General features: G+C 36.9%; 1 long non-coding RNA gene across 1 annotated transcript; it reads left to right on the top strand.

The window, feature by feature from the left end:
* The first annotated feature begins 15,239 nt into the window (after nt 1-15,239).
* On the top strand, nt 15,240-22,125 carry LOC114671072 (uncharacterized). The gene is made up of 4 exons (XR_013400695.1): nt 15,240-15,696; nt 18,183-18,394; nt 18,562-19,296; nt 21,908-22,125. It is a non-coding gene; the product is annotated as an uncharacterized LOC114671072 (long non-coding RNA).
* The last annotated feature ends 885 nt before the right edge of the window (nt 22,126-23,010 follow it).

The following is a 23,010-nucleotide window of genomic DNA, read 5'->3' as shown; positions in this document are numbered from 1 at the left end:
AAAGAAAGTGTTTAGTGAAGTATCTCAACTCAAGCAAAATCATAAAGGGAATCAGGACCAATACCCAACAGACCTGGGGCAAGGTAGTTGCCCAGTAATCAAAATTGGAATATTGCAGCAGAATTAAAAGAGCAGCCATGTGATTGCATGCTGAGCTGTAAGATGTTGATGGAAACAATGCTTAAGTACTATTTCCTTGAGGCTAGCATTGTTTTTAGGGACCTAAAAACAAATTTAAATACTCCCAACTGTGAGGAGAATAGAGGTGTAGAACCTGGGGAAATTAGTACACTCTGACATTTGTCAATTTAAAGATACACATCCTCAGGACTGTGTTTATGGATGCTACTCAGAATACTCGGGGATTTTTTATATCAATGTGACCTAAATTCCTTTAAAATAAAATGGGGGAAAAAAAAAAGCAAACAACTTCTCAATGAATTGGACAGTCCATTAAAGGGAATTCACCAACTCAGAGATTTCAAATTCACCAAAATATATTTTTATCATGCATTCTTAATGGGCCATATTACCTTCAAAAGGGTAAAACTTGGTTCTTTGAGAATGAAAAAACCTTTACTCTTTCATGTAGAAAATGCAGATATGTATAGAGTACATAAACAGATATACAGTATAAGTATGAAGTCAAAATTTTATTGCATGGGAATAATTAATAAAAATAATATCTTTAAAAATATATTCATGGGGGTGACAGTGAAAAAACAAGGTGTAGAGATACTGAAATACAAATTAATTCCAGAGGTTGTATATATGAATAAATTAAATAAGGTCACAAAACATTAGTATATAACACTATAGACACAATTGGTAATACAGAAAAGAAATTGAACTAACAGATTATTTTAATGTTTTTCTTGAATTTTGTATTTAGTGCTATAATAACCTAACAAAATCCTGCTATTGAGAAAGAATGATTTGTATTTTTGTGCCACAGCATTAGACTAAATAAACACTCTTCCTTTGTTAAGGAAAAAAGCTTTAGTATATACATACACTTCCCAAAATGATTTAATATTTGCTCTGTTAAGAAAGTAAACACCCTACTATACCTTAATTGTCTTTTATTTAAAGATAATAAAAAGATATCCATCTCTTTTGAAATAATAGCAATGTCTATGAGTTAATATGGCTTTATTTTATTTGAAAGCCTTCTGTGTCTGGCTATTTAATTTTTCTGTTGTTTACTCAACTCCCTCACTTAAGTTACTCTGATTTAAGCTTTCAAAGGGAAAAGGACTCTTCGGAAAGCACATACTAGGTTACAGAAAAGCAGTATCTCAGAAAAACTGATTTTCTTTTTCTCTTGACCTACCTATACTAACTGTTCTTTGCTAAGAATCACCAGAGGAAAATAAATTTTTGGCTTGTAAATTTCTCTGAGTGAATGTCTCATGACAGCTTTGGCTAAGCTTCTCTTCATTAATCAGACTTTCTGAGCTTAATATCTATGTCAGCAAAAAATTGATTTCATTGAAAAGTGGTTCACAAAAGATTAAAGATCAACTCTCTTGCTAATTAAAAGAGTAAGAAAATCAATAAAATGATGGCATTTAAATTGTCTTTATTTACTTGGAGTGTCTACTCAAAATAAAACCACAGCCCTGTGGAATAAAATGAACTGCTTTGGTGAATTGTACCTTTATCTTACATGAAGGAATAAAGAAAGGAAGAGAGGAAATGAGGAAAGGAAGCAAGGAAGGAGTAAGGGAGAGAAGGCTGGAGGAAGAAAATGGTGTATTTTCTAGAAGGTGATTGTGATCTACAGATTGTGCATAGCTGAACACTGTTCATTAAAAAGTTTCTTTAATTAAAAAACAATTTTTATTAATTCTATATTTGGAAACCAAATTTGATTAACACCACAGGAATTAAGAAAGGAATATTCAAGTTTATCCCACGTATAATTTATTCTACAACTTGAAAAATTTGACTCCTATCATTACAAAACTATTTATCAAATATGAAGGTGTAGCGGCAGAAAGGGGGTGATTCTTTTCCTTTCTGTCATAAGGGTCATGGTTGACACCCCTATAACAAAAGACAGGTTAACAAGAGAATAGCATAACAAATTTATTAACGTACATAAGCAAGGGAAGCACAAAAGGCATGAAAACTCAAAGATGGGATGGGATGGTTGATGCTTAAATACCTTCTTTACTGAGGACAGGGAGTAGGGAATGGACTATGATTGAATGGGCCTGGAGTCTAGACAAGGGTTTATAAATTATTCTCTTTGGGAGCTGAATGGAACTGAAGAAGAAATATGTTGTGGATAAATTTGGGGACGGTGATGGGTGAAAATGCATTGCAAACAAAGGTTGTCTTGTTTTACAAATGCAGTGTCCCAGGTAATCTCCATGAGTTGCCTTCAGAAGAATAGAAAAACATCCTTCTGGACATGGTGACATATCTCTCAGTCTTTTCTCCAGTAGTTTATCCTTTCTGATCATTTGATGATGTTCCTAGGAAGGAGATCTTAAGACAATTGCATCTCTTCTGGAAAGAAGTTTCGCTAGTCAAAGAGAGACCTTCCCAACATCCCCCTCTACCCCTCCTGCTTTGAGGAAGATTGTAAGTAAGACACCTTGCTGCTAAGTTCTAAGATCTCAACAGAAGGAAATAAGAAGAATATAGTTAAGATAGGACTTCAATTAATTAAAAGCAATGAATTATTAACCCATTAATTATGTTATCTAATAGGAAGTAGTTTGGGATTAAATGCTAAGAATTTGTACTTCAAGTTTTCTTGTAACTATCTGAAATGGGCTTTCTTAAATGAAAGTTGATTCTTTAAGACTAATCACCACAGATGACTTAGTTATTTTTAGATTTGAGAAAAAGAAGAAAATATGCAATTTGTGGGAAGTAGGGAAATGAGTTATTTCAACACAAGTCTGGGCTCTATTGAGGCTCTCCTCTACGGTACATTAAGTTCATTGACCACAAAATAACAGAGTGACCACATCAAAATTACCCAAACAAGAATTCTAGGCCAAAACTAGCCATTTTACAGAATATGTTTGGTTGTGATATTTATTTTAGAAGCATGTTTTGCCAAGTACTCTGACATCTCTAAGTTCACACTATACATTGAATCGATTATTAAAGTGTTGGAAGCAAAAGCCAACCTACATTTCACTTTATTCATGACATTCCTGTCACCTGTTGGGGATAGGAGAAGGTATGGAGAAGAAAGCAAAGAAAGAAAAAAAATGACCCATGTTTTCCTTCTGAAGTTCTGTAAATTGCAGGAAAGGTCAGACCAGTTTAAGCCATGAGGGGGAGATGGATTCCAATTTTAAAAATATACATACATAATTTGCTGTATGCATGTTTTTTAAGCTCTGTCTTCTAATCATAGTTAACTTGACTTTCCTTGTGATCTTTAACTCTATAATGGGTGTATTTGAAGATAGACTTACGGTACCTCTCAATCCTGCAGTTTTGTGGTTGTTTTTCTTTTCTTTTGTTTCTATTTTCCCTCTTGGCTGACTTGTTTTTCTATTGGCCCTATTGTCAACATATAGAATGCCTACTTTTCTTTCTGAAAAATCTTTACTTTTGCTACTACCACTGGAGGTAAACTAGGACTCAATGGTAGATCAAAGGTCCTCCCTGTCTTATAATATCCAGGTTATTCCTGGAATAAGCAGATGAATAACTCCAGGAATAATAGAGGAAATCATTCCATTAATACAAATGAGCAATAAACATGCAAAAATGCTCATTTTCATCAATAAGAAAAGAATACAAGTTATGAAAAATTGACCATGTTATTTTCAATGACACAAATAGAGCAGGTAGGAGTTTTCTTCTTATCATTTCTCTATTTTCCAAGATACCTGTGCTACTTCAATAACTACAAACATAGTAAGTGTTATTAAATAAAGATACATACCTACATTGTAAAATAAGAAAAGTAGATACAATAAAATATCCCTTTGGTCCTACTTACCATCCAAAAGCATCCACTGATCTATTTTCACATTTTCTTCCAATCATTTTTTATTCATAATTTTTAAAACACTTTGGTTTTGCACTATAGGTTTAATATTAATGCTTTGCTAATATTATTTCTTTCCAGAAAAGACCATGCAAATATTTAGATTGAAATATATAAAATTACCATTTTAGTGGATTGAAAATAGTAAAATATCAGCAATTTCATATTGTTTAAAGTAACAGTTTTAACTTAAATTATAGTGATGAAGAGAATGACAAGTAAAATAAAAGCAATAATCTTTTTATGCCAACATATACATATTTAATGTTTGCCTATAAGAACATCACACAAGAAGTTTAAAACATGAAAATGTATTTAAAACAAATAGGCACTTATATGAATAGATAAAACATCAAGTTGTATAGTCCATTTATTTTCAGGAATCATTACTCAGGGGGAACCTTGAGAGGTCAGACATACCACAGTGGGTGGGACCTTGTTTTATGAGCATCATAGCCTGGTTCCATGTCAAAACTGAAGTTCAAATGACAGTCAAGAATATGGCAAAAGTCCAAACTACAGTGAGGATGTAACTTTCAGTCATTACAATGACTCAGTGATTGGGTACAACCACAAACCATCTGTACTCTGCAAACAAACTGAATTCACCTAATAGGCAGAGATAACCAGGAACACAGTAAAATAGTCATTAGTATCAATTTAGCATAATCCAAGGGATGCCCAAGAGGCCTAGCCCTCAAAAATAGCTTTCCCACCATTGCCACTGTTGTCAATTCATTCCTTTTTGTCAAGGTTTGCACTGGCTAGTCCATGATACTTTTAAGTGCAGATATCACTGATAGTAACATGTTAAGACACAAGTTTAAGTGCTACTCTTTTTCTTTAAAAGAAGCAGATGAGAACATTAGTCATCAGAAAATGATAGGCACAAAAAAGTTCAGAAAGGGGAGATACCCCAGTGATTTATTTTCACAATTTTCCCTAAAGACTTTGGCTTACATTTTATCCAATGATAAATCATCTAATGTTAACGTTCAAAAGTTCAGACAGAATCCAAATAATAATTGGATTCTATCCCAGAAAATTATTTGAACAGAGCTCACAATGTATTTTATGGACATTTTGAATTACCCACTAATTGCAGTAATATTGAAACTTCCGTTTGCAGATACCTGTAAGGCTACCTGACTAGCCCATACCTTTTCCTATTTTAGAACTGCTCTCACACATGCAGTTGGGTCTTAGAAGTTTGTTTCCACTTCAGATCCCGCATGTCACTCCACAGCCAATTGAACCAAGGGTAGATAATCAACAGGTGTAAACTGAATCAATCAGAATCTTTGTTCTGGGAATATAAAAATGGGACTTAATGAGGCTAGTTTTTCTCTTGCAGGTAGAAGAATTAACTTAAACTCAGGAGTGGGTATCCTGACCGTGATCTACCATACTTCGGAAAAAACAGAGAGTCAGCAGAGAGAGAGAATGAAGCAGACATACAGAGAGAAATGGAGATGAGAGGGTGTGTAGTCTCCATAAAAGACTAAGACAAAGCTTCCTTTGGTGGCTTTCCACCTCCTGTACTTCATCAACAGCATTTGACTGTATTTTGAGATCGTGAGTCCTGAGGCTTCCACTAATTCATAACAATATATTTATCTTTATTTCTTAAATTCACTCAAGGTTATAGTTATATAATAACAAAAGCTACACCACCACCAAAAATGAACCCCTTCCAACAATACTAGCTAATGCTTATGGAGCACCTATAAATGTAAAGTCAGGTTTTACATCTTTTTAAGATTAGTCTACTTTAGCTTCACAGTGACCTTATGTGATAGACAATAATCAAGTCCAAGGTGGCATCTGGAAGAACAGGGTATGAGTTCAAGCAGTTTTCAATAATTATGCAGTGTTTAACTATACTGGAGTATATGCAGAGTTAATAAAGCATCATATTAGACCATTGACATAAGACTCATTTGGACTCATTGAAAAACAAAAAAAGAAAGCAAAAACAACTCCTGGGCCCAGGTATGACCACCGAATCACGACATCTAGAGTAGAGAGATTATTTTAGTCACTTCCAGGTGATACTTCTGTTTGCTTTGAGAACCATTGCTCAATAATTTAAGGAGAGGGACTTTTGCTGGGGTTGTGGTAGCAGTATCTGTGTGTGTGAGCATGTGTGTGTGTGTCGGAAAAGAGCAACAATGCAAAATGAATGCAGAGTTTCACTTGCTTTACTAACTCCAGATTCACCAGCACCATTTCTCCTGCTACTACAAAACCTACTTTTCTGGGATCCAGGCCTGAGCATAAGGTAGTGGGTTCATCAATGACAGGATTTTAGACTCTCCTGGGAGCCAAGATTGGCTATATAGATTTTCAATCCTACTAAGAAACAGTAAAATTCACTTTTGAGAAATTCTAATCTAGAAAAACAACAGTTTGGAATAATGTTGTTCTAAATTATAACATTCCCTTCTGTATGACATCGTGTACATTTTCTTTCTTGAGTAGAAATATGTAATTTTTTTATTATTTTTTAAAGAAGAGGGATTTTCCAGCATGCCATCATTGTGCAGATGGAACCATTCCATTCCTAAAGAACGGGAAGTCTTTTCTGTCATATTTTATTGGTTCTTCTGGTCATTAAATTTGACAGACTATAAATCCCCTGTTTGCCATTAAGCATATTGTGAATGACAAGATAGTATTAAGCATTTCTGGCACACAGATTGCAGTTGGGCAATCAATAGCACCATCATTCTAGGAAAATTATTGCTGTAATTGAAGGAGGGGATGGTCATCAAGGAGAATTGTATGTTCTCTTTATACTTGGACTTAGCAGAGAAAGCCAAAAATAAAAACTAGGACAGTTCACAGTTGCAAACATTCTAATTAATAATAACGATGAAGGAAGGCAGGAAATAAATGTTTGGGGTGGAGACAGAAGAAGTGGCCTTGCTTCTGCATGATGTCTTCCCAGCAGTATAGGGCATGGAAAATATGAGAGGCTATTACCCAAATGTAGATGGCACTACTCTATCTCACAGCCAAGTGCACCAACCATCCATTAATTTTTTAAAAATTGTATGTTTTAGTGTTTTCCTGTTAATGAGTTGATTATATTTTTAGAAATCATGGGAAATGTGTAGACGCTGATGTCACTGTTCCTTGGCTTTGCTAAGGATGCCTATTGTGAGCAAAGTTGTTTCCTCCCTTGGCTGCAGGCCACTAGACTGCTGTTCTCTCCCTGCCTGCCCACCTCTCCACTCCCTCCTCCATATACAAACACTGGGACCATAGGAAAAATACGCTTCTGAAGGTCTAAATCTGCTGTCTCTACTGCTGATTAAATTAGATTTCATATTATGTAATTTTAAATTCATCTGCATTTTTTCTTCATGGCTCCTCTTTTGAATATAATGAAAAAATTATTTGTAATGCTTAGCTTTGTATTTGTGTCCTCCTTTTGCCATAAGCTCCATGAGAATGAGACCCTGGCTTGTTTTATGCACCTCAGCCCTCATAAACCCATTGTCATGAACAATGCCAGGCACATATAAAATGTTAAAAATATGTATGTGTGTGTGTATATGTATATATATATTTTAATGATGAATGCTTATCAACCAGTTAACCTTGTGCCCATTGTCACTGAATGTCTTTCACTGAATGAATCTGTGATAACCTTTTATTGTTAGCTCACTTTATTGAGTTTACTTTCCAATACACAAATACACACTGATTTATCCCCACCCCAAAAAAGTCCATAGTCTGCTTATTAGAACACAAAAATCCCTCTCCTTAACTTGTTGACACCCACATCTCAGTAATCCCAAGCACTCTGTTGTGGTTGTTTTCTTGTTGTTTACTCTTTTGCTTGTTTTAATTTACCCTTTACTTTTGACTACGTTTTAACTTTCTCCTTAATACCCAGTGTCCAAATTTTTGCATTACAGTTCTTAGGCCTGTGTTCCCCTACAAAATTACAATGTCTCAAGGATGGTGACTTTATCAGTCACCCCAGGGATCAATGACACATACTGTTAGCACCTTTGTGAGTGGTCAAGGCAGAGTATTTAGAATGGAAACAGTGCTTCCAATTCTAATTAGTATTCTCATTACTAATATTCTATCATGTTGTTTTTCTAGTTCATTTCATTTTTCAGTAGCCACATGATATTGAGTGAGTTCAATCTTTTCCTCCTCAGAAGCTTTGATTTCTATTAAGCTATATGCAGTTCCCTTAAGCAGCCATGTCAGGCACACAAAAAGCACACCCTTGGATGTTCTTTAGTTGAAGACAAACTAAACTATGAATCAGAAGGCTACACACTTGGTTTAAATCAAATGGCATATCTACACATTTCATGGAAAAAGAAAGCAGCCCGAAATAATAAATCTTCCTTTGGTTACAAGCTAAAATTTCTTAGCATTCTACCAAGTGTATGTAAAAATTTTATCAAAGAACACAACAAAATTATTAAGTCCTTTGACATATTTTTTTAAACTTGTGGTATAGATTTTATTTGAAAAACACTTACACATCATTTTGCCAATCCCTAATCAAAGGATCCAAAATCATTATTCTGAATTAACTTAGATAAAATACGAAAGAAAAAATAAAAAACATTTTGAAAAATGTATAATATAAGGGATAGATAGGTGAGATATAATGAGGAAAATATATTAAAAATGTAAGAAACATACTAAACCATATGAATGACAGAAAACATTGACAAATAGAAAGTGTAATCCCAATTTTATGAGAAAACCAAATCCCTCAAAATTTTGGCATGAGATTGAAGTCATGGGGCATTTTAATTAAAAACTCTGTAAACATAGACAAGGGTGTATTTTACCTTGAAGATCCAGGGACAAGTAGCAACTAACTACTCTGCTTCTTGGGCCTTTCAAGCTAGAAAGTGATGATTCTAAGACTTTCAGGGCTTGAAATAATTAAAAGATGAGAAAAAAATAAAAATTTCCCTTTCATCTCTAAAGAAGTTTATGAGTCTCATTGTCCAAAGATGGAAGCATAAGCTCTCTTCTTGGCATTGCCACAGAACGCACAACACTGACACATGCATACCCTACACAAAATCCTTGGTAACAAACTGTTGGTTGTTTGTTTGTTTGTTTGTGGAGGAGTCTCACTTTGTTGCTCAGACTGGAGTGCAGTGGCGAGATTTCAGCTCACTGCAACCTCCGCCTCCCGGGTTCAAGCAATTCTCATGCTTTAGCCTCTCAAGTAGCTGGAATTACAGGCACCCGCCACCACGCCTGGCTAATTTTTATATTTTTTAGTAGAGATGGGATTTCACCATGGTGGCCAGGCTGGTCTCAAACTCCTGACCTCAGGTGATCCGCCTGCCTTGGCCTCCCACAGTGCTGGGATTATAGGTGTGAACCACTGTGCCCAGCCAAACTGTAGTTTTCTAATCAATTCTACTTGTAGGAAGATTTTCAGTTATTTGATGAAAACAAAAAGTTTCTTCTTTCACTGGTGTTCCAAGAACATTTGACATACAGAGGGTAATTAGCATGCACATATTAAACAGACATAATCAAATTAAATCCCATGAACTCCTTTCACTATGACCTCATATGATTCATTCACTCAGAATTTCCAGAAATCTGAAGTCAATCATTCTCCATCAATGAATCTCCTACTTAGCTGCATTGGAGGGACATCTGTCTATATACTACTTGCTTCAGAACAAAAAAGTCAAGACAATTGCCAGGGTAAAATATTCATATTCTATTTTTTTTTTAAGTTAAGAATGTTTTAATTTTGGATAAAACGTGCCAGTGTACTTGAATCCTAAGCAAATTCATAAACATCTGGGAGCTGGTATGACTTTCTTTGAAAATTACCTTATATTTCACATTATTTAAATAATGGAGTTGTTACTTTGCCTGTAACATGTGCAGAAAATCCTTAATGCAGCATTAGTGTCCTTTGTCTTGGTTAATGATCATAAACACATTAAAATGTATATATTTTTATCTTTTTTTTTCAGATAAACTGAAATTCAGTATTTTCAGTTAGGTAGAGACTGCCAATAGCACCTTCAATAACTATGTTTTATTTCTTTCTCATGTAGCAGGAAGCTAATTTTGTTGGTGTTGGCAAAGTTCCCACCTAAAAAGCATTTCTTAGACTCCTTTGCTGATAAAGGTATCCATATAATGGTGTTTCCAGACAATAATGTATAAGTGACTTTACTGGGAGGGGTTTCTGGGAAAGCACCTTATATAGGAAATGGACTCATATAATACCAGATATATCCTTTTTGCCCATGGCACATTTCCTTTTTTCTTGCCAGAAATACAGATCTATGGGGTGAAGCACTCCAGCAACCATCTCAAGCAGACTGTGGGAAAAAAACAAGAAAATCAGCCCTGACATCCCTGAGACACTAGACTGCTTACTTCTGAATTTTTGGCTTTGAGGGAGAAACACAACACCTATCTTGCTTAAACCACTGTTCCTAGCATTATCTGTTCTCATTCAACTGAATAACTTTCACATACTGTAACAAGTCCAAGGTCCCATAGCTATAAAATAATGTAACTTCTTCTGATTCCACATTCTATAAAGAATGCTAAGAGCAGATATCTTCAACATTAATTCAGCTAGCCAGAGTAATATGTAAGGGCTAAATTCCAGGACTAGAATGATCCCATAGGCCCATCTGAATCCTGAGTCACAAAAATAGCTTGTTTACTGCATATTCCATTGTCTGTTTTTATGCATTCTTCAAGTATTATTGACAGCCTACTATTAACAAATATTGCATTGTCTAGAGACCAATGACAGAAAATGTCACTGCTACCAAGAAGTTTATAGTCTAGTGTCATGGATATTTCCAACAAACAGTTAGGCAAAGAATTTCTATAATTGTGATAATTGCCACAAAATCTGTTACTATGACAGCAGAAAATGGGGAGGCCTGTTTCAGTGTTCGGGGTAAGAGAAAGTTTTACAGAGAATGTGTCACATGTGCTGACTTCTGAAAGATGAGTACAGACTAGCCAGGCAACTGTATATGAGAAAAAGGAAGGTGAGTTTAAGGAATCAGAAACAGCATGTGTAAATGTCCTGAGGTTTAATATAGATTATGGGAAGTGAGGTTTAATATACGTTATGGGAAGTGATTCACAATTAGACTGGAAAAGTAGGCCTGAAATATAGGTCCTTTCACACTGTGTTTGATATTTTGAACTTTATCACAGAAGCAATGGAGACCATGGAAGACTTGTAAATGGGAAAGGGATGTAACTAAATATCTCTTAGGATTAAAGAGGAAAATACCCTAAGGCATTTTTTAAAATTATTTGAATAAGACACGAGGAAGCAGAAATAATAGTTAAGATATTATTATTGCAGTAGTTCAGACTGGTAAAGATATTGGTGAATTAGAATCCAGTGATAATGGAGGAGTTAGAAATAAGTGAACAGATTTGATAAGCAGTTAAGAGGCAGCTGCCTCTGGATGCATAGCTGATGATAACACAGCAGTAAGAACACAGATGTGAAGAATACCTTCCTTGTTTTTGATATGAACTGATGGAAATTGTCATAAATTACCAAGAAGAATGGAGGAGAAGGAAACATTTTTGATAAAAAGAGTGTTAATCCAGTTTGTTGAGTTTAAAATAAGTGTAACATATCCAAGTGAGAATATTGAGTAGGCAGTTGAATACAAAGGACTAAGCACAGGAGAATTCAGATGGTGTACCCATGGTGAGTGTTCCACCAGCATATAAATGACAACTTTATATATGTTTATTGCCACACGTCGGCCTCTTTGTTTCTAGATTAGAAGCTCTTAGAATTACTGATAAGTAGTTTTATGCTTATGAGAATTAGGTACACCCTGTATCTTCACCCATCTTATTTGCCATACTTAATTTTCTTTTTCAACAATTCCAAATGAGTTAGTCAGAAAGCTAATTTTTTTTCAGAAAGCTTCTTCACCACTGAGTACTCTATCTGCTTTCTATAATCTATTAATATTACAATAATAAAAGAACACCACCAATAATTTACCAAGAACATAAATGTCCCAGATGCTGTTACATCCTTTGCATATATAATTTCTAATTGTCTCAACAATTATATGAAGAAGTATTTTCCAAAGCATTTTGTCAGTGAAAGAACCGAGATTTGGAGCAGCTGCATTGAACAAGATTATTCCTACGCTAAGTGGGAGGCTTGTCTTCAATACTGAGTCTCTAGGACTGGACACCCAGATTGTTCCTAAGAGTTCCCATTGAGAACATATTAAACAAATGTTTTATAGGGGAAGAACCCTTTTTTCTTTCCTCTCTTATGTCCTCCATCTGGGGTCCTGCAAATTAGACTGACAAAAGACATATGAGCAAGAGAAAAATGAATACTTTATTAACATGTGTAGCCTGCAAGAGAAATTCAGTAATGAGTAACTCAAAGGAGTGTTTAAAACCTGGATTTATAGAGCATCTTAACAAAGATCAATATTTGTACAAAACTGAAAAGACCAAAAAAAACAAGTTTTTAGGCTTCCAGAGGTTGCTAACTTCGGGAAGGTAAATATATGGGGGAAACAGATGTAAGGTAAGGAGTATCTTAGCAAGGTTTGTTTACGCAGAACCATCTGGTAGCCAAATTTCTATCTTCTTCAGGACCATAAAACTTGCTGGAAAGAGGGGATTTGTGGCGGGCCTCATTTCTCAGAAGCTTCTGCCTCTAGTTATGTAATGGAAGCTCTGAGAAGGCTTAATTCTGCATGTGTGGATTTTCTTTTGCCTCCAGCTCATAAGAATTTTCATGCCAAAGTGTCATATTTTGACGTGGCATATTCTGATCCCCTATGGCTTCATGGAAATGATGGAAACATGTACCAGCTCTTACTAAACTGGCCCCAAATACTCCATGCAAATCTTGCAGAAGTGTTTCAGAGGAAAGTTATATTTAGAAATAACATAAAGGTGATATTCAGAATGCAACCATGGGTCAGACTTTATACCTGTTCCCTTTATTTACTTTTGTGAGGGCAATGGACAATAGAGGCTACTTTTCATCACTTCAGAAATAATATGTCAAAAGAGTCCTCAAAATCCATTTGTTCTAATAAAGATCTCAGTAGGATGTTAATTTTGGATGGTTATAATAAATAACAATGCAATTTCTACAAGAAGAGCAAACACTCTGTCTATGTGGAATAGCCAGATCCTGATTCTGTGCTTACTGCTTCCAAGAATTTGACACATTAATGAGATGAGTGGGTGAAGCAGAGAGAAACATTGTTCAGACCTCATTTCAACTTTCATCTGTCTATATCAATCACTTCACTTGTTTTCTTTTTAAAATCTTACTTTTTCAGATTTTGCATATTTTGTGCAGAGGATGAGGCTTAAGATGAATTTAATCTTGTCTTAGTAGATTCTTTAAGCACAGAATACAAATTAATGATATGATATATATATATAGAGAGAGAGAGGAAGCATTTCTAGATAATATGAAGTAAAATGAAAACACCTTCATAAGCCTAAAACATATTTAATTTTCAAATATTTTTCTTACAAATTTTTAAAAATCTACTAGTTACCCCAATATAAAAATAATACATTTAGAAAATACAGAAAGATAAAAAATAAAAATACTTCTATATTTTCTTCCAGGATCTATTTATCTCATAACTGTGATTATAAAGGTATCACATAAATGATATAAACGATTATAAGGTGAATTTTGTGTTTTGATAGCCTAATTGAGTAATTTATTTTCTGATGGAAACTATCAAATAATACTATGGATTAGCTTTGGAGCCTTTTATCAGCTTAACACACTTCATGACAAATTCACAATACAAGAACATGAAATTAGATGAACAAAACTTTGATCAGTGGTTATTTCAGTGCTGTAAACCTCAAGTGTTACAAACCTAAAGATCACTGTCCTCTCAAGAGTCTACCCTAAATGCCTCTAGAGAATCAAGGCCTCTTTTCCCCTTCCAGTTCAGGTGACTGTCTCTTCTTGGCCGACTTTACCCTGGAAATATTCAAGGAAGGAAATTCTGGAAAACGTAGTTCTGTGAGACCACAGAAGGATGTGGTGTGATGCCAAGTTAACAGCAGACAATCTACCACATTATATTCTAAAATAAGTTAAAAAGCTGGATGGACTTTAATGATCCCACCTTAAGTATGGTCATTAAAACTCATTATTACTTCTTCCTGCCGATAGGTACTCCAGGCATCCTAAACTTTGAACAGAAAGGAATCTTAGCTTTAGATTCTATAAAAGCGTTGAATATGGTAAAGAGTAAACATAAATTGTTCAGTTCTGAACTTCTTCTTCTCCTATTTACATTTACTCCCTCGGTGTTCCAATGTAGATTTGTGGATTGAATTATCATGTATACACTGACAACTCTCAAATCTGTTTCCAGCCTTGACTTTTCCTGTTCTGTCATGAAAATATTTCCAGTATCCAACCAACCCTCACTTCGATGGCTTCCACCTTAATCCAAGGCAAACATGATCAATCACCTGCTTTAACTAGAGTCCCAACTTTGATCAGTAGCCTTTTATTCTCAACAAAGCAGATAGAGTATATAGGTAATTCTTTTAAAGTTATGTATCAATCCTCTGACCAGAACCCTTTAGTGGCTTCCACTCTTGTTCAAAACAAAAGTTCAGATTCATCTCAGTGTCCTACAAGGTCCTGGATATCTGCTCTTATGATCTTTCTGACTTCACTTTCTATTACTGTCCCACAACACTTACTTCATTCCAGCCCCACTGGACACCTTGTCATTTCTCTGCTACATCAAGCATCTTCTTACATCAGGGTCGTTGAACTTGGTCTTCTTTCTACTTTGGGTACTTACTTCACTCAGGATTCTGATCAAATGTCACCTTCTCAGTAAGTCCTTCCTTGACTTTCCTATATAAAATAATGTCTTACCCGGGCACTACTGAGGAAAGAGAGAGACTCTCTCATATTGTTTTATACTCAGTACCTGTTTTAAGAAAAAAACAAGAAAGTGAAACCAAAGGCAGGCAGCCCAGCACCAGGCCCAAAACCAGGCCTGGGCCTGCCTGACCTAAACCCAGTAGTTAAAAAATCAACTCATAACTTAGAAACCGATGTTATTAATAGACTCCAGACATTGTATAGAAGAACATTGTGAAACTCCCTGCCCTGTTCTGTTTCACTCTGACCACTGGTGCATGCAGACCCTGTAACGAACCCCCTGCTTGCTCAATCAATCATGACCCTTTCATATGAAATCTTTAGTGTTGTGAGCCCTTAAAAGGGACAGAAATTGTGCACTCGGGGAGCTCGGATTTTAAGGCAGTAGCTTGCTGATGCTCCCAGCTGAATAAAGTCCTTCCTTCTACAACTTGGTGTCTGAGAGGTTTTGTCTGCCACTCGTCCTGCTACATTTCTTGGTTCCCTGACTGGGAAGCAAGGTAACAGACGGAGGGCTGAGGCAGCCCCCTTAGGCGGCTTACGCCTGTCTTGTGGAGCATCCCCGTGGGGGGACTCCAGCCAGCCTGAGTGACACGATCCAAAGAGCACTCCCGGGTAGGCTATTGCCCCAGTGGAACGCCTCACCAGAGCAGCACGTAGCAGGCCCCCGAGGAGGATTAGCACAGTGGCTGAACACCGGGAAGGAACTGGTACTTGGAGTCTGGACATCTAAAACTTGGTAAGACTAGTCTGGAACTTGCCCACTCCATTTGAGTGGAAGCGTGGCCCGATCACCCACAGCATGCCTTTATTGGCACTTTGGTGTTGGTTTTGATTTTGACTTGGTTTGAATTGCTTGACAGGACTGGTCTTGGGAACTTGCCTACTCCATTTGAGTAGAAGTGTGGCCTGATCACCCACGGTGTGCCTGTACCGGCACTTTGGTTTCTGTTTTTGACTTGACTTATGTTGCTTGATACTTTGATTTTGGTTTTGACCTGGCTTGGATTTCTGGATACTCTGATTTTGGTTTTGATTTTGGTTTGGTGTAAACTGCACAAGTGTGGGTGTGCCCTTTTTACCTGTTTTTTGTTTTGTGGTGTGCGTGTGGTTGTGAGCGTGGTGTTTTGTCTCAAAGAAGCATGGGTCAGACACAAATTAGCCCACTCCACTAGGAATTATGTTAAAAAATTTCAAGAAAGGGAAAAAAGGGGGAAGCAGAATTTATATAAAAGGAATGTTAAATGTTAAATTCTTGTCCTGAAATAAATTAACTGGTTGTTTAAAGAAAAAAGTTCGTAATAAATCAGAAAGTTGAGATATGTCGAAAAATTGTCTGCAAAAGTCATGAAAGAAAAAAAATTATGCAAAAAATGTTGCATGATTTAAAAGTAATAAGGCCTCCTGAGTACTACTGAAGAAACAGTTTATGTGCACGGTGCATAAGAAAAGTAAAATATACCTTTAGTAAAAAGATTATAAGGAGGCATAAGAATGTGGATTTTTACCTACATTAAAAGGTTTAAAAAATTATTGTTTTGAAGGTTTAAGCAAGTTTTAAAATGTTAATTGTAAAGAAAATTCTGTGTGTAAACATATTAGTTAAAGTTAAAAAGGTATCATCCAGTTTTTCTGTGAACTGGACATTAAAGTAAAAATGCAATAGGTTTTTCTTAAAGCATCAACCTGCTCTTTAACATAAGTTATAAAAGGTTAAAAAGAGTCTATAAAATCTTACCTTATGGTCAAACATGAAAAATTGGATAAATATGTCTACAAGGCTTTATTAAAATTAAGTTTAACATTAATAACACACTAATATAAAGGTAAAATTTAGCTTATCTGGTATAAAAATCATACAAGAAGCATTATTAAATATAAAATGGTGTTTAGCTTTCTTTAGTCTAAAAACTAATAAAGATAGGTGCTAAAGGAAACATTCATTTTACTAAAGGATCATAGAAGTTAAAGACTTAAAACAAACTTTGACAATTAAGACAGCATACCAAAATGCAAATGCCTGGTTAAAATGGATCACATATTCCATCTGCACGTTAAACAAAACCAATTGTTTGCTTGTGCACATGGCAGACCAGAGGCCCTGACTGTCCCACTTCCACTAAGGTGGTCCTCCAGTCAACCAGGCATGGGCTCTTTTCCAGGATTCTATAGCCTGGAGTAATAAGTCATGCCAGGCTCTCTCTGCTATATCCCAAAGTCCGTGCGGGTCAGCCCCTGAGGGCCATCCAGCTTCTGTCTCCCAACACTAAGTTCACTTCGTGTCTCTCACAGCAGGGAGGAAACTTAGCATTCCTTGGAGACCTGAAAGGATGCAATAAGCTTAAGAATTTTCAAATGCTTATCAATCAGCCAGCCCTTGTTCATCCCCGAGCGGATGTGTAGTGGTATTGTGGTGGACCTTTACTAGGCATTCTGCCTAATAACTAGAGTGGCACTTGTGCTTTAGTCCATTTGGCTATCCCTTTCACCCTGGCATTTTATTAACCAGAGAAAAGAAAAAAATAAAATAATAAGACATCATAAAGCTAGAGAAGCCCTTTGTAGGTCTTTCAACTCTCACATCTATTTAGATGCAATTGGAGCCCCACAAGGAATGTCAGATCAATTTAAAGCTTGAAATCAAATAGTTACAGGATTTAAGTCAGTATTTTGGTAGATGACAGTCAATAAAAATGTAGATTAGATAAACCACATCTATTGAAACCAACAGCAACGGGCTTTTCATGAGTTAAAAAGAAAAACTCATGTCGGCCTCAGCCCTGAGGCTACCTGACCTGACAAAACTCTTTACACTCTATGTGTCAGAAAGAGAAAAAATAGCAGTTGGAGATTTAACCCAGACTGTAGGGCCCTGGCCAAGGCCAGTGGCCTATCTCTCAAAACAACAGGATGGGGTTTCTAAAGGCTGGCCTCCGTGTCTAACAACCTTGGCAGCAACGGCCCTGTTAGCACAATAAGCAGATAAGCTATCCCTTGGACAGAACCTAAATACAACAGCCCCTCATGGGGTGGTAACTCTGATGAATACCTAAGGACACCACTGGCTAACTAATGCTAAATTAACTAAGTACCAAGGCTTGTTAATGTGAAAACCCCCGCATGACCATTGAAGTCTGTAACACTTTAAACCCCGCCACCCTGCTCCCAGTATCCGACAGCCCTGTTAAACATAACTTTGTAGAGGTGTTGGACTCTGTATTCTAGCAGACCACATCTTCGAGACCAGCCATGGGCATCAGTAGATTGGGAATTATACATGGACGGGAGCAGCTTCATCAACTCCCAAGGAAAAAGGTGCGCAAGTTATGCAGTAGTAACCTTGGATGATGTTGTTGAAGCTAAGTCATTGCCTCAGGGCACTTCAGCCCAAAAAGCAGAACTCATTGCTCTCACTCGGGCTCCGGAACTCAGCGAAGGTAAGATTGTAAACATCTGTACTCATTCTCGATATGCCTTTCTAACCCTTCAAGTACATGGAGCATTGTATAAAGAAAAAGGCCTGTTAAATTCTGGGGGAAAAGACATAAAATATCAACAAGAAATTAAGCAGTGTAGAAACCACAAAGGGTTTTGTGCATTGCAGGGGACACCAGCGAGTTTCCACCTCAGTGAGCCAAGGAAACTCCCGAGCAGACACAGAGGCACGAAAAGCATCATCTACTCCTTATCGGGCATCAGTCACAGACCCACTACTCCCTCAAACGCTTGGGGAGGTGCCAACTTATTCTAAAGAGGAAAAAGATTTTCTTCAGGCAGAAGGAGGACAAACAATAAAGGAAGGATAGATAAAGTTACCAGATGGAAGAATAGCTGTGCCACAGCTGCTAGGAGCCGCAGTCGTGCTGGCTGTACATGAAACTACCCATTTAGGCCAAGAATCACTTGAAAAACTGTTAGGCTGGTATTTCTACATCTCACACTTGCCAGCTCTTGCTAAAAGAGTAGCGCAGCAATGCCTTACCTGTTGATAGCACAATGCAAAGCAAGGACTCTCTGTGCCTCCTGGCATATGAGCCTATGGAGCGGCTCCTTTTGAAGATCTTCAAGTGGACTTCACAGACATGCCTAAATGCGGAGGTAACAAGTATTTACTGGTTCTAGTGTGTACTTACTCTAGGTGGGTGGAGGCTTATCCAACACGAACTGAAAAAGCTCGTGAAGTAACCCGTGTGCTTCTTCAAGATCTCATCCCTAGGTTTGGACTGACTCTACGCAATAGCTCAGATAATGGGACGGCATTTGTGGCTGACTTGGCATGAAGCCTGCAGCCGCTGAGACCTGGGATGCCAAACCAAGCATGAGGAAAATCATCGTCGTGGTACTTATTTTCCTTATAACATGGACCTGTGTGTTAAAAGCTTCCACTGCTTCTTCCCACACAGAGAACTGGCTTCAGTGCATACATCAGGTCACTGGGGTAGGACAAGTTAAGGCAATCTTTTTATTTTATAGCTATTATGAATGCCTAGGAACTCCAAAGGGAATCTGTTTGTATAATGACACCCAGTACAAAGTATGTAATCCAGGAAGTGATCAGCCCAATGTGTGCTATGACCCTTCTGAACCTCCCATGATCACAGTCTTTGAAGTAAGACTAAGGACTGGTCCTTTTCTAAGGGACAAAAGTAAAGTAATAGTTGGAACAGAATTGAAAGAGGGGTCCTCAAAACTGTAACCTTAAAATTTGATGCCCATGCCATGATTAATAGTAAGTAGCATGAGATAAGATGCAGTTTTCTAGATTGGGAAAAAAGTTACACGGCAGAAAATAAGTATATCTTTCAAAAATCATATTTATGTGAGATGTGTCAATACCGGTCTTGTGTCATTTGGGCTACTTGAAAAGAAGATTAAAAAGATCCCGTTTAGCTCCAAAAAGGAAAAGTCAGCCCCTCCTGCATGAGTGGGAGCTGCAACCCTTTAAAATTGGTAATCACAAACCCCTCAGACTCAAAATAGAATAAAGGAAAATACATAACATTAGGCATTGATGGAAAAGGATCTCCTAGCGTAAACATCCTAATAAAAGGAGAGGTTCAAAGACGCTCTCCAGAACCAGTATTTCAGACTTTCTATGATGAACTAAATGTGCCAGTACCTGAGATTCCAGAAAGAAGTAAAAATTTGTTTTTGCAATTAACTGAACATGTAGCCCAGTCTCTAAAATTCACTTCATGTTATGTTTGTGGAGGAACTGTAACAGGAGATCAATGGCCATGGGAAGCCTGAGAATTAGTTCTTACAGACCCAGTTCCTGACGAATTCCCGGCCCAAAAGAACCACCTTGACAATTTTTGGGTTCTAAAAGCCTCAATTATTAGACAGTATTGCATAGCTAGAGAAGGAAAAGGATTTACTCATCCTGTAGGGCAGCTTAGTTGTCTTGCTCAAAATCTGTATAATAGTACCACAAAAACAGTTACATGATGGAGTTCCAATTACACAGAAAGAAATCCATTCAGTAAATTTCCAAAGCTGCAGACTGTTTGGACCCACCCAGAATTCCACTGGGACTGGACAGCCCCCACAGGGTTATACTGGATATGTAGACACAGTTTATGCTAAGCTGCCTGATCAGTGAACAAGTAGCGGTGTAATTGGCACCATTAAGCCATCTTTCTTCTTACTGCCCATAAAAACAGGCGAACATTCCAGACTTCCCAGTCTATGCTTCCCATGAAAAACGAAGCATAGCCATAGGTGATTGAAGAGATGATGAATGGCCCCCTAAAAGAATCATACAGTACTATGGACCCGCCACTTGGGCACAAGATGGCTCATGGGGATATCAGACCCCCATCTACATGCTCAACTGAATCATACGGTTACAAGCTGTTTTAAAAATTATTACTAATAAAACCGGTCAAGCCTTGACTGTTCTTGCCCAGCAAGAAACTATGATGAGAAATGCTATCTATCAAACTAGACTAGCTCTTGACTACTGCCTAGCAGCTGAAGGAGGAGTTTGTGGAAAATTTAACCTTACTAATTGTTGTCTACACATAGATGATCGGGGCAAGTAGTTGAAGCTAAAAATGTAACAAAACTGGCACATGTACCCATGCAAGTGTGGCATGGACTTAATCTGGGAGCCATGTTTAGAAATTGGTTCCCAGCAATAGGAGGATTTAAAACTCTTATAATAAGAGTAATAATAGTAATAGAAACCTGCTTACTGCTCCCTTGTCTGATACCTATACTTCCTCAAATGATAAAAAAGCTTCATCACTACCTTAGTTCACCAAAATGCTTCAGCACAAGTGTACTATATGAATCACTATCAATCTATTGCACAAAAAGACATAAGTAGCGAAAATAAGAGTGAGAACTCCCACTAATAAGAAGTGAGAGCCTCAAAGGGGGGAAATTAGGAAAGAGAGAGACCCTCTCATATTGTTTCATACTCAATACCTGTTTTAAGGCAAAAACAAGGAAGTGAAACCAAAGACAGGCAGCCCAGCACCAGGCCCAAAACCAGGCCTGGGCCTGCCTTGCCTAAACCCAGTAGTTAAAAATCAACTTATAACTTAGAAACCGATGTTATTCATAGCTTCCAGACATTGTATAGAAGAACATTGTGAAACTCCCTGCCCTGTTCTGTTTCACTCTGACCACTGGTGCATGCAGCCCCTGTCACGAATGCCCTGCTGGCTCAATCAGTCACTACTCTTTCATATGAAATCTTTAGTGTTGTGAACCCTTAAAAGGGACAGAAATTGTGCGCTCTGGGAGCTCGGATTTTGAGATGGTAGCTTGCCAATGCTCCCAGCTGAATAAAATCCTTCCTTCTACAACTTGGTGTCTGAGAGGTTTTGTCTGTGGCTGGTCCTGCTACACTATTATCCCTCTTTTTATTTGCTTAAATTAATCCTTGGAAAATGTCAATATATATGATATAATTTTTTATTTTTGTCTCTCTTTCCCATTAGATTTTAAGCTCATGAAGAAGAGAACTTTGTCTCATTCACTGCTATATCCAAAGAAGAAAGAGCAGATCCCAGCATTTTGTAAACACCGAATAAGTAATCTGTGAATGAATAGATGAATAAAAACTGAGTTGTTTTGAGAAATGATGACACAGATGTTATTGGCAAGCAAACATTTAGATTCAACCATAATAAATAAGTGTATTGCCAAATCCAAGAAACAAGGTGTCTACTGCATAGTTAAGCTAATTTATCTAAAGTATTAACAACTCTTCTTTAGTTTGATATGTACTCAGTCATTTCTATTTTATTGGACTCTAACTTAATGTAATATGCTGACTGGCTATGGAGTATCCCTTCTTCATAAAATAGCACAATAACTCCAGGTTCTTTAGAAAAGTAAGATTATGCTATTTTTTACTTTCCAAATATGCACCAGCAATACAAACATTTTACCTCTTTTGCGATATCTGAAGATTTACTTTGACTTGGTTTTTAACTGGGTTTCTGATCAGATTTCCCAATATTTTGCACTGACAATTTCTATTTGAATTTCCTCTCCCTTCCTCTTTCTCAACTTCACTCACTGCCTTCCTTCTGCTTGAATGCTCTTCCAGCATTGATTTGCTTATGAAATATTTTCTCTGCATCTAAGACTTATTTCAAGTGCTAATACCCTGGCCAACCCTTTCCTGATTCACATAGGTTAGATGAAGGCATTCCTCTTATGCTCTTATTGCACCATGACCACAGTTTTTGAAGGAAGAAGCAGTATATATCATATAAATATCCCTAGTGCCTTTCATATTGCCTTATTCAGAGTACACACTTCTTATATATCATTTTCTGAATGAATAAGTGAATGAATTCATGCAGGGAAAACAAAACTAGCATCCAAAACTAAATAGCAGCTCCTGCATTCTCACAATTACTGTTGAAATCACAGTGTTTTATATTCTAGAGACATAAAGTTCTGCACTGAGAAAAAAGCAATGCATTAATTTCTGTAATGTCACATACCTTGAACTCTGAGGGACAGAAATATTTAATTTCCTAATGTGAAAACGTACTTTAAGGAAATTAAACCAGCAATTTTCTCACTCAAG

Source organism: Macaca mulatta, chromosome 11 (genome assembly GCF_049350105.2).
Source record: "Macaca mulatta isolate MMU2019108-1 chromosome 11, T2T-MMU8v2.0, whole genome shotgun sequence".
Classification (NCBI taxonomy): domain Eukaryota; kingdom Metazoa; phylum Chordata; class Mammalia; order Primates; family Cercopithecidae; genus Macaca; species Macaca mulatta.
Note: the sequence above shows the minus strand (reverse complement) of the source record. Positions and strands in the feature narration are given on the sequence as shown.